This window comes from Mus musculus, chromosome 6 (genome assembly GCF_000001635.26).
Source record: "Mus musculus strain C57BL/6J chromosome 6, GRCm38.p6 C57BL/6J".
NCBI classification, from domain to species: domain Eukaryota; kingdom Metazoa; phylum Chordata; class Mammalia; order Rodentia; family Muridae; genus Mus; species Mus musculus.
In genome coordinates, this window is record NC_000072.6 from 142,312,650 (window position 1) to 142,323,205 (window position 10,556).

Genomic DNA, 10,556 nt, shown 5'->3' on the forward strand with positions numbered 1-10,556 from the left:
CAATTTCCCTTATGAATAGCAATGCAAAAATACTCAATAAAATTCTAGCACACCGAATCCAAGGACACATCAAATGACCATCCACCATGATCAAGTAGGTTTCATCCCAGGGATGCAGGGATGGTTCAATATACAGGAATCCATTAATGTAATACAATATAAAAACAAACTGAAAAACACCACATGACTGTCTCATTAGATGCAGAAAAAGCCTTTGACAAAATACAACATCCATTCATGTTAAAAGTATTGGAGAGATCAGGAATTCAAAGTGCATACCTAAATATAATAAAAACAATATACAGCAAACCAATAGCCAACATCAAACTAAATGGGGAGAAACTCAAAGCAACCCCATTAAAATCAGGGACTAGATAAGGCTGCCCACTCTCTGCCTACCTATTCAATATAGTACTCGAAGTTCTAGCCAGAGCAATTAGACAACAAAAAGAGATCAAAGAGATACAAATTGGGAAGGAGGAAGTCAAGATATCACTATTTGCAAATGATATGATAGTATACATAATTGACCCCAAAAATCCTACCAGAGAGCAGGCTTTGGGAACTAGGCAGTGCTCTCTGAGCATCCCAGATGTATTTTCAAACCTTTGTGTATATTCCTAACAATTTAAGTTTTAATTTCCTCCTCTGTACATGAAATAAAGATGTGCACATATATATATATATAAAGAGAAGACAGGGCAGGACATAGGAGAGGCCTTCAGTCATTAACAACACTTGATGGGATAACAACCAAGCTTTGCATCCTAGAATATTATGACATGGTCCAAAGCATGGAATGTTGAAATGAATCAATCAACAGATTTCACTCTTAGTCTCATCTCAATCTGAAGCCTCTTGAGCAGATAGTAAGAAAGGAAGAAAACCCGTGGATCAAGATGTTTGGGAGCTTCTAGTAGGTACATTTGCTAAATGTTGCAAGCCTAAGGCTCTGGACTATATCTGGGTGCAGAGACAGCCCTGTGTACCTCACCACTGTGAGCACATGTCCGACAATTGCTCAGGGTAACTGTTTTGAGACACACTGTGTGGTGCTTCCTTAATGTCTGAGATGGCCCTTATCTCTAGTACAGGTTGCTCTTTGGGTATATTTAGCTGCAGGGGATGGATAATCCAAGATGGATAATACAATGTTACCTCCAACAAAGAGCTTGCTCACTGTGACTAGTAACCTGAGGAAAATCATTTTCCTATCTGTTAAGTCATGAAGATAACAGGATATAAAGTTGACATTTAAAAATTTGCCTTCATCATTCTGGTTACCCTGTGCTTTTCTTACGTGGGTGGAGGCTAGCCTCAGAAAAGCTTTAGGACTTTTTCCTCTTTTTTATAACTACCCATACACTTTTTCTTTCTAGTGGCTTCTAGGAATATATTAGTAACCACCCATCATTAAAAACAAACAAACAGGTCTTTCTGGACCTGGCCTAGCAGGAGGTACCATCATGGGTGTTGACATTTGCCACAACAAGGACCAAAAGGTTTGGCACAAGGAACCCAAGAGCCAGGGCATCCGAGAGGAGTAGTTGTGGCTGCTAGTCAAGCTGTACAGGTTTCTGGCCAGACGGACAAACTCCACCTTCAATCAGGTTGTGCTAAAAAGGTTATTTATGAGATTAACTAACCGGCCACCTCTGTCCCTGTCCTGAACAATCTGAAAGATGAAGCTTCCTGGCCGAGAGAAGAAGTCCCCAAACTGAATGTGTGTGCACTGTGAGTGAGCAGCCTCAAAGCTGGGGGTAAGACCAGTTGGCCAGTGGAGTCTCCCAGGGGCCGAGGCACTGTGCTCCTGTCTGGTTCTCAGAAGGGCCAAGAGGTGTACCGACATTTTGGCAAGTCCCCAGGAACCCCACACAGCCACACCAAACTCAAAGACCATTCCAAGGGCCAGAGGTTTGAGCATGCCAGAGGCCAAAGGGCCAGCCGAGGCTATAAAAACTAACCCTGGATCTTACTGTTAATAAAAAAAACTTTGGATGAGAAGCAAAAGCAGAAGGAGAAGCAGAGGAGGGGGGAGGGGGAGGGGGAAGAGAGAGGGGGAGGGGAAGGAGGAGGGGAGGACATAATATATATGTCCAATTTCCAAGCTATTGTCACTTTATTTTATACATATAAATATGCAAACTTTAAAGTCACTCTATACTATCTTTAAGAAGGGAGGAAGAAATTTCATAAATCCATTCTTTTTAATAGCTGAGTAGTACTCCATTGTGTAAATGTACCACATTTTCTGTACCCATTCCTCTGTTGAGGGGCATCTGGGTTCTTTCCAGCTTCTGGCTATTATAAATAAGGCTGCTATGAACATAGTGGAGCATGTGTCCTTCTTACCGGTTGGGGCATCTTCTGGATATATGCCCAGAAGAGGTATTGCTGGATCTTCCGGTAGTACTATGTCCAATTTTCTGAGGAACCACCAGACTGATTTCCAGAGTGGTTGTACAAGCTTGCAATCCCACCAACAATGGAGGAGTGTTCCTCTTTCTCCACATCCTCACCAGCATCTACTGTCACCTGAATTTTTCATCTTAGCTATTCTGACTGGTGTGAGGTGAAATCTCAGTGTTGTTTTGATTTGCATTTCCCTGATGAGTAAGGATGTTGAACATTTTTTCAGGTGCTTCTCTGCCATTCGGTATTCCTCGGGTGAGAAATCTTTGTTCAGTTCTGAGCCCCATTTTTAATGGGGTTATTTGATTTTATGGAGTCTACCTTCTTGAGTTATTTATATATATTGGATATTAGTCCCCTGTCAAATTTGGGATAGGTAAAAATCCTTTCCTAATCTGTTTGGACCTGGAGGGCATCATCCTGAGTGAGGTAACCCAATCACAAAGGAACTCTCACAATATGTACTCACTGATAAGTGGATATTAGCCCAGAAACTTAGGATACCCAAGATATAAGATATAATTTGCTAAACACATTAAACTCAAGAGAACGAAGACCAAAGTGTGGACACTTTGCCCCTTCTTAGAATTGGGAACAAAACACCCATGGAAGGAGTTACAGAGACAAAATTTGGAAGTGTTACGAAAGGATGGACCATCTAGAGACTGCCATATCCAGAGATCCATCCCATGATCAGCTTCCAAATGCTGACACCATTGCATACACTAGCAAGATTTTGCTGAAAGGACCCAGATATAGCTGTCTCTTGTGAGACTATGCCAGGGCCTAGCAAACACAGAAGTGGATGCTCACAGTCAGCTATTGGATGGACCACAGGGCCCCCAATGGAGGAGCTAGAGAAAGTACCCAAGGAGCTAAAGGGATCTGCAACCCTATAGGTGGAACAACATTATGAACTGACCAGTACCCCGGAGCTCTTGACTCTAGCTGCATATGTATCAAAAGATGGCCTAGTCGGCCATCACTGCAAAGAGAGGCCCATTGGACACGCAAACTTTATATGCCCCAGTACAGGGGAACGCCAGGGCCAAAAAGGGGGAGTGGGTGGGTAGGGGAGTGGGGGGGGAGGTGGGTATGGGGGACTTTTGGGATAGCATTGAAAATGTAAACGAGCTAAATACCTAATAAAAAATGGGAAAAAAAGAAGGGAGGAAGAATGCAAACTTGTATAAAAGACATTTATCAAGACAGGCTCTCACACCTGTAGCCTACTGATTTTGAACTCATAGCCATTTTCTTGGCTCGGCTTCCCAAGTGCTGGGTTTACAGGAACAAGTTCTCATGCCTGTTCTTAAAATGTTTGCAATATACTTACAGTTAAAATAGTTTGTAAAATGGTAAAGGTACAGGAAGAATGTGGAAGAATGCAGACGTCTCGTGCCTCCAAATTTCTGTGCCCCACTCATCCTTTCCTGTGTACCATATCAAATTCTTTCCTGCCATATAGGCATTCATACCAAATATGAGTTTGTCCACCCAGGCTGCTACAGGGGTCATGTCCACATTTGCCATAATATGCAAACTTTACATAAGCAACATTTACAGAAATGGATAGCAAGTCTGCTACCTTGAACAAATGAGATTCCTGTCGTGATATCAAAAGGTAGCTTTAGACTTCTCTCTTTGACAAATGTTATAAGGTCATTTCTAGCCCCCATTCTAAATCAAATCTCATACCAGCCTTACTATGTGGAGCTGGGGTACCCTGGAAACTGGAGGACCTGTTTTGGAGCAGGAGTCTGGTCGAGTCCTGTCCAATCCTGGAAATTTCATCTCAAGGGCATTAGAAGACCACTCCCTCACTGCCTTGGGTCTGCATGTCTGAGAGCATGTAGTCTGGTGCCCTCACCCATGTTCCCACCAAAGGAGATCATGTAATGGTATCCAGATTAAACTTCCCTTCTTCTTATAAGCCATGTCCAGCAAGCACCTGGAATTCCTCTTCATGCAAATAAGGCTTACCCAGGACCTTAGCCCTAATCAATGACATAGACTCACACTGAAAGCCTCTACCCACCCCACAGAAGTTTAAATAGCCTTTGCCCCCCCAATTAAATTAGCTGTTAAATAAAGCCCACCTCCTGAAGAAGTCTGGTCTTCACACACTGAGAAAGAGCAGAGCCTGAATAGCATTACTGTTTTCTGTTGACACCCAAAGGATAAAGAGGAACAAAGTAGAGAGATAAGGCTTGTTGGCTAAGAACACAGGCTGCTCTTACTGAGAACCCAGGTTTAATTCTCATTACCCACATCCAACTCACAACTATCTGTAACTACAGTCCTAACAGATCTTCTGGCCTCTGCATGCACTGCACACATGGTACCCAGACATGCATGTGGGAAAAACACTCATTCACATGAAACAAACAAATAAATCTTAAAAATCAACATAGTTCTTTTGCATTTCTTATAATGGCTGCACATGGGTTCTTAGTATGTCAGGGTGGCCTCAAATTCACCAGACTTTGAACTTCTTCTATCAATATTTATTGATTATTTAATGTTATGGCTATGTGAGTTTCTCCTGCATGCATGTCTTGTGAGTCAAGTACATGCAGTGTCCATGAAGACCAGAAGAGAGCATTGATCCCCTGGAACTGGAGTTACAGATGATTATAAGCCACTGTGTAGATCTAGAATCCGAACCCCATCCTCTATAAAGGTCCCTATGGAAGAATAAACTTCGCAAAGTCATACTTACTGGGCTTAAGTTCAGGAGAAGAAAAGCTACCACTGCCTCATGGAGCTGGAAGCAAACACACAGCCCAACTCTCTCACTAAAAAAACCCTATCTCTTGAAACACAAGGGACTTTCATTATTCATTCATTCATTCATTCATTCATTCATTCATTAGTAATTGCTGCCAGGCAGAGGTCTAAAGATAACTCACAGGAATCAGTTCTTTCCTTACACCATGTAGGTGCCAGGGATCAAACTCAAATCCTCAAGATTGGTGGCAAAATGCTTTTTCCAGTGAGCCATCTTGTCAGCCACATAAAACACATTCTAGATCACTTCCTTTGTAAAAGCCCACTGATAGTCTAGGACCCTTCTTGCCCGAGCTAGTATCTCACCGGCAAGAATTCACTCGGACAACCGGATCCTTCTACGGCAAAGCTTTTATTGCTTCAACATAAGGAAGACCCAAACCCGGAAAATGGTGCTGCTTATATGGCTCTCAGCGTGACGTTTCAGCACCTGATGTGGCGTGACAGCACCTGATTAGTTGCTCGCCCATCACCCCGTTACTACGCCCCGAGATGGGCAGTGACTGGGCGTGAATTCACTCTTGCACTTGCACATAAGCCTTGTTTACTAGTTAGGCACAGTGGCAGCCAGCGCCATCTTATAATGGCGATTGCTCACGGCACGGCTCTCCACAGACCCTACGGTCTGACTAAGATGTATGTATACTTAGAACATTTTCGCTCAGGCATTAATAAGTTTAAGGAAAGTTATTGTCAGTTTCCTTTAAACAAAAACACAAAAGAAATCTAAAAGTGAACCCACAGTTTAGACCTCTTGTTTGTCTGTCCTTCCAATCTCCTCTTGCATAATTTCTTCTCCCACTATCCAGATGAAAGGCTTACCTCTCACCTCCACTAAGTGTTCATTCTCTCCTTCCCTTTCATCAAGGTAGTCCCTCTGCCTCTTCCTCGGGGAACATCCCGTGAGGCCAGGCTTCCTGTAAGTGTCCTGTTACTAGGGGCCAAAAACTTTGGTTTTGTAGTTAATGTCCCAACAGAAGACTTCACTGCATTCTCGAAAGCGTAACAACCCTGTTTGCAGAAAGAAGGCAAATGTTCTCAAAAGCCACTGAAGTGGCAACACCCTAAACCTTAGGAAAACGGTTTCCTTTGTTTACGATTGAATACTCTCCATTCTCCTGCTCTCTCTCTCCTCCACCTCTACCAGACTCCTGCCCCATACCGGCAGGAGCATGTTGTCCTCTGAGAGGCTCCACGCAGCAGCTGACTCATACAGATACAGACATCCATAGCCAAACAGTGAATGGAGCTTGGAGACTCTTACGGAAGAATAGGAGAAATGATTGCAGGCCCCAAAGATAAGAACTCCACAGGAAGACCGACAAAGTCAACTAATCTGGACCCTTGGGGCTCTCAGAGTATGAACCACCAACCAAAGAACATACCTGGGCTGGACCTAAGCCTCCCCGCTCATATGTAGCAGATGTGCAGCTTGACCTTCATATGGGTCCTGACCAACTGGAGCAGGGACTTTTACAAAAGCTGCTGACTGTCTGTGGGATATATTCTACTAACTGGGCTGCCTTGTCTGGCCTCAGTAGGATAGGAAGTAGAGAGGAAGCACCTAGCCTCACAGAGACTTGAAGGGGCGGGGGGGGAGATACCGGATACCGAAGAGGGCCCCCACCAGCTCTGAGGAGGAGAGGGGGTATGGGGGAAGAAGTGACCAGAAGATGGATGTAAAGTGAATAAGAAAAAAAAGTTAAATTTAATAAATAAATAGATAGATAGATGATAGATGATAGATAGATAGATAGATAGATAGATAGATAGATAGATAGATAGATAGATAGATAGATAAGAATGCCTGTTTTATATAGCTCCCAAAATATGGATTTTAGGAACGTTAAGTAGCTTTGCAGAAGTGCAGGAATTACAGTCACTCAGGAGTCAGAGACAGGAGGATTTCTGCAAGTTCAAGCTTGACCTGGTCTACTTAGTGAATTAAGGCTTACCTTGGGCTAGAAAAACTATGGTTTTTTGTTTTATTTTTAAGAAGGGAAGTCATATAATCGAATGATAATACTAAATTAGATCTTCATACAAAACAAGAATCATTAAAAATGAGCTCTCGGTCTTTGGTAACCAACAGAAACTTCTGCAAAGCTACTTAACTGATTGGAAAGTTAATCGGTGATTGCTGTGGGATTACTGATCCAGAAACCTATTATCTTGTGCCATTTTTATTCCTCTTAATAACCACTAAGTGCCTTCTGTGCTTGGACTGACAACTTTGTGTCCACTGTATAGTCAATGGATGTAAGGACTGAGAGGGCACATGGAATAGGAATCCTTACACTCATCCTGTGTTTGGGATGGGAAAAGATAAAACAACACAGCAGAAACCACACTACGTTCTGGAGCATGCATGAGAGAAGTAAGCCAGTCCTAAACAACAATAGGATTGGGAAACAAAACAGCTTTGATAGCCTATTAGAACAAAGTGTGTGTGTGTGTGTGTGTGTGTGTGTGTGTGTGTGTGTGTGTGAGTGTGTGTGTGTGTGTGTATGTGTGTGTGTGTGAGTGTGTGTGTGTGTGAGTGTGTGTGTGAGTGTGTGAGTGTGTGTATGTGTGTGTGAGTGTGTGTATGTGTGTGTGAGTGTGTGTGTGAGTGTGTGAGTGTGTGTGTGCGTGTATGTGTGTGTGAGTGTGTGTGTGTGAATGAGTGTGTGAGTGTGAGTGAGTGTGTGTGTGTGAATGAGTGTGTGTGTGTGAGTGTGTGTGAGTGAGTGTGTGAGTGTGTGTGTGCGTGTATGTGTGTGTGAGTGTGTGTGTGAATGAGTGTGTGTGTGAGTGTGAATGAGTGTGTGTGTGTGAGTGTATGTTTGTGAGTGAGTGTGTGTGTGAGTGAGTGTGTATGAGTGTATGTGAGTATGTGTGTGTGTGTGTGTGTGAGAGAGAGAGGGAGAGAGAGAGAGAGAGAGAGAGAGACAGAGAGTGTGTGTGTGTATGTGTGTGCAAAAAGCAAAATTACAAATACTTTTAAATCACCCAGTTTAGGTCTGACAAGATGGCTCAGCAGGTAAATGCACTTACAGACAGCTGAGTCCCATCCCTGGGAACCTTCACAGGGAAGAGAGAACTAATTCTCTTGGCATACATACATATGCTACATGTACCTACCACACATATACACTCACACAGACCCACACAGATAAATAAATGAAAAAATTAATATAATCTTTAAAAATAAGCTGAAATAACTTTAAAAGTTAAGTCAAAGAATAAACATGTCAGACTTGCCTGTGAAAATAAAAAAATATATTTAAAAAAAAAGATAGTAGGCACGCGGCCACATGAGATCCAAAATCACGGCCCTGGTCCAGTTAAAACAGTATGCTTTGAGCACAGATGAGCAGGCTGCTGGCACAAAGCTGAATCCAGTGAGAACCAGGACAATGGTAGTGTAATATGTATGAATAGCTCAACAGGAAAACTGAAGCATTAATGATGGCCTTGATCATATGTCTAGAATCCCTCTGGCAAAAACAGACAAGAAACAGCCATGCCCAGTGTCAGGCTCAAGAATTCAAAGGACAAAAGACTGGCGGGTTCTAAAAAGAAATTTTAAAGTTGCAAAGTTGGGAAATATTAATCTGAGGGAAAAAAATCTTTAAAAAGATATTTTTAAAGGGGGCACAAAAGCAGCAAAAATCAAACAGATAAAAAGCATAGTGGGAAAGTGTGGGTCTACTTCATAATAATCCGATAATCTCCAGGCTTAAAAACATCACAAATAGAGGAAAAATGATGGCATGGGGAAGTATCCGAAGCATGGAGAGAAAGCAGTTTGTGACTCTAATGTGAGGCAAAATATAACTCCTATAAAAGGGAAATAACCAAAGTGGGTTTTCACAGGGGTGGTTAGGTGCAGAGACAATTCACCCAAAACAATCTACGTACGCCCTGGCTTCAGGCAGTAAATGAAGGAAATCAAGAGCTGCCCAATACCCAGTGGCAGGGTGTGGAGTGGTGGGTCTGTGAACAGCAGGACACCAGGCCTGTGTGAATTCACTTTGGGGGACCCACCTGCTGTCACCTACAGACCAAGCACGATTTATATATGCACACTGACACAGTAAGTTTTCCATAAAACTTAAATGAAGATAGCAACAAACCCTGACTATCAGATGGTCTTAAAAGTCAGAATGAAAGAGGATCTATGTCTATGGTTACATGAAATGACACGCACATGCAATGACACACACATGCAATGACACACACATGCAATGACACACACATGCAATGACAAACATTCTTGTACATTGTTTGTGAATACAGAAAAATATGAAGATAAGCAACAACTGACTCTGTGCTACTGTTTGTTTGTTTGTTTGTCTTTAAGTAACGTTTTTCTTTTTAATTTTAGCATGAATGCCCGTGAAGACTGGGGGGGGGGGGGGGTGGACAGTATGAATGTTGATGGCTTTCCTTTGGGATTTGGAGGGTGGGAGATAAGAACCTATAGAGAGGGCTGGAGAGATGATGGCTCAGTACCAGCTGCTCTTCCAGAGCTCACAACCATCTGTAATGGGATCTGATACCCTCTTCTGGTGTGTCTGAAGACAGCTACAGTGTACCTATATACAAAAAATAAATAAAGCTAAAAATAAAAATAAAAATAAAAGAAAAGAAAAAAGAAAGAACCTATAGAGAATGCAAGGCTTATGGGAATTGGAAAGGCTGATACAGGGGACCTAAACAAAGAAAGAGAGGCCTTCCAGGCCATTGACAAAGCAAAGAGCAAACAACAACACTCCTGAGACTCCAGTTAGACTCTTTTCTAATTCACCAAACAAACCACTTGTAGCTACACACTTAAAAACTCCAGGCACACCAAACTTTGTGGAGGAATAAACAATCACTTTTTGCCATTGCACAGAATAAATCCAGTATTAAATCTAGTTGCTGTTGCTATCAAGAATTTTAAAAGCCAATATTAGAAAACTCAAAGACTCTTAAATTTATAACTTATAATTAAATCTGCCTCTCGTTTTCCCAAGCAAAAGTTGCCGGATTGGACCCACAACCAGCAGAGGAAATGAACGACCTTTACCTGAGCACTCCTCAGCAATCCCATTGACGGTTGCTGCTGGTGTATAAGCTCACGGATGCTTTCCTAAGTCATGTACTGAGAGGCTGGCAGAAGAGACACCCTGCAGAGTGTAGACAGAGCCTTCTGTCCCTTGGGAAAGCAGGCGGGTGAATAAAGAGATCTTTGTTTATATAACTTCTAATCTTTTGTTAAAGTTTCTTTGGTTTTGAAGGTTGCATAAAACAGGTTATAATCTTGGAAACAGATTCCAAGATTAGCCACTTGGAGCCTGAGGCCCCTCCCTCCTGATTTATTTGGT

The 10,556-nt window shown here is 42.4% G+C and overlaps 1 protein-coding gene and 1 pseudogene across 1 annotated transcript in view; one reads left to right on the plus strand and one right to left on the minus strand.

Moving 5' to 3' along the window:
* The window catches only part of Slco1a5 (solute carrier organic anion transporter family, member 1a5), an 88,755-nt gene extending 78,423 nt beyond the window's left edge, over positions 1–10,332 (minus strand). Inside the window, exon 1 of the mRNA NM_130861.3 lies at positions 10,259–10,332. The gene's annotated coding sequence lies outside the window, so the exon portion shown is untranslated. The remainder of the gene's footprint in view (positions 1–10,258) is intronic.
* Gm52925 lies at positions 1,467–1,963 on the plus strand (annotated as a pseudogene).
* Positions 10,333–10,556: the final 224 nt, after the last annotated feature.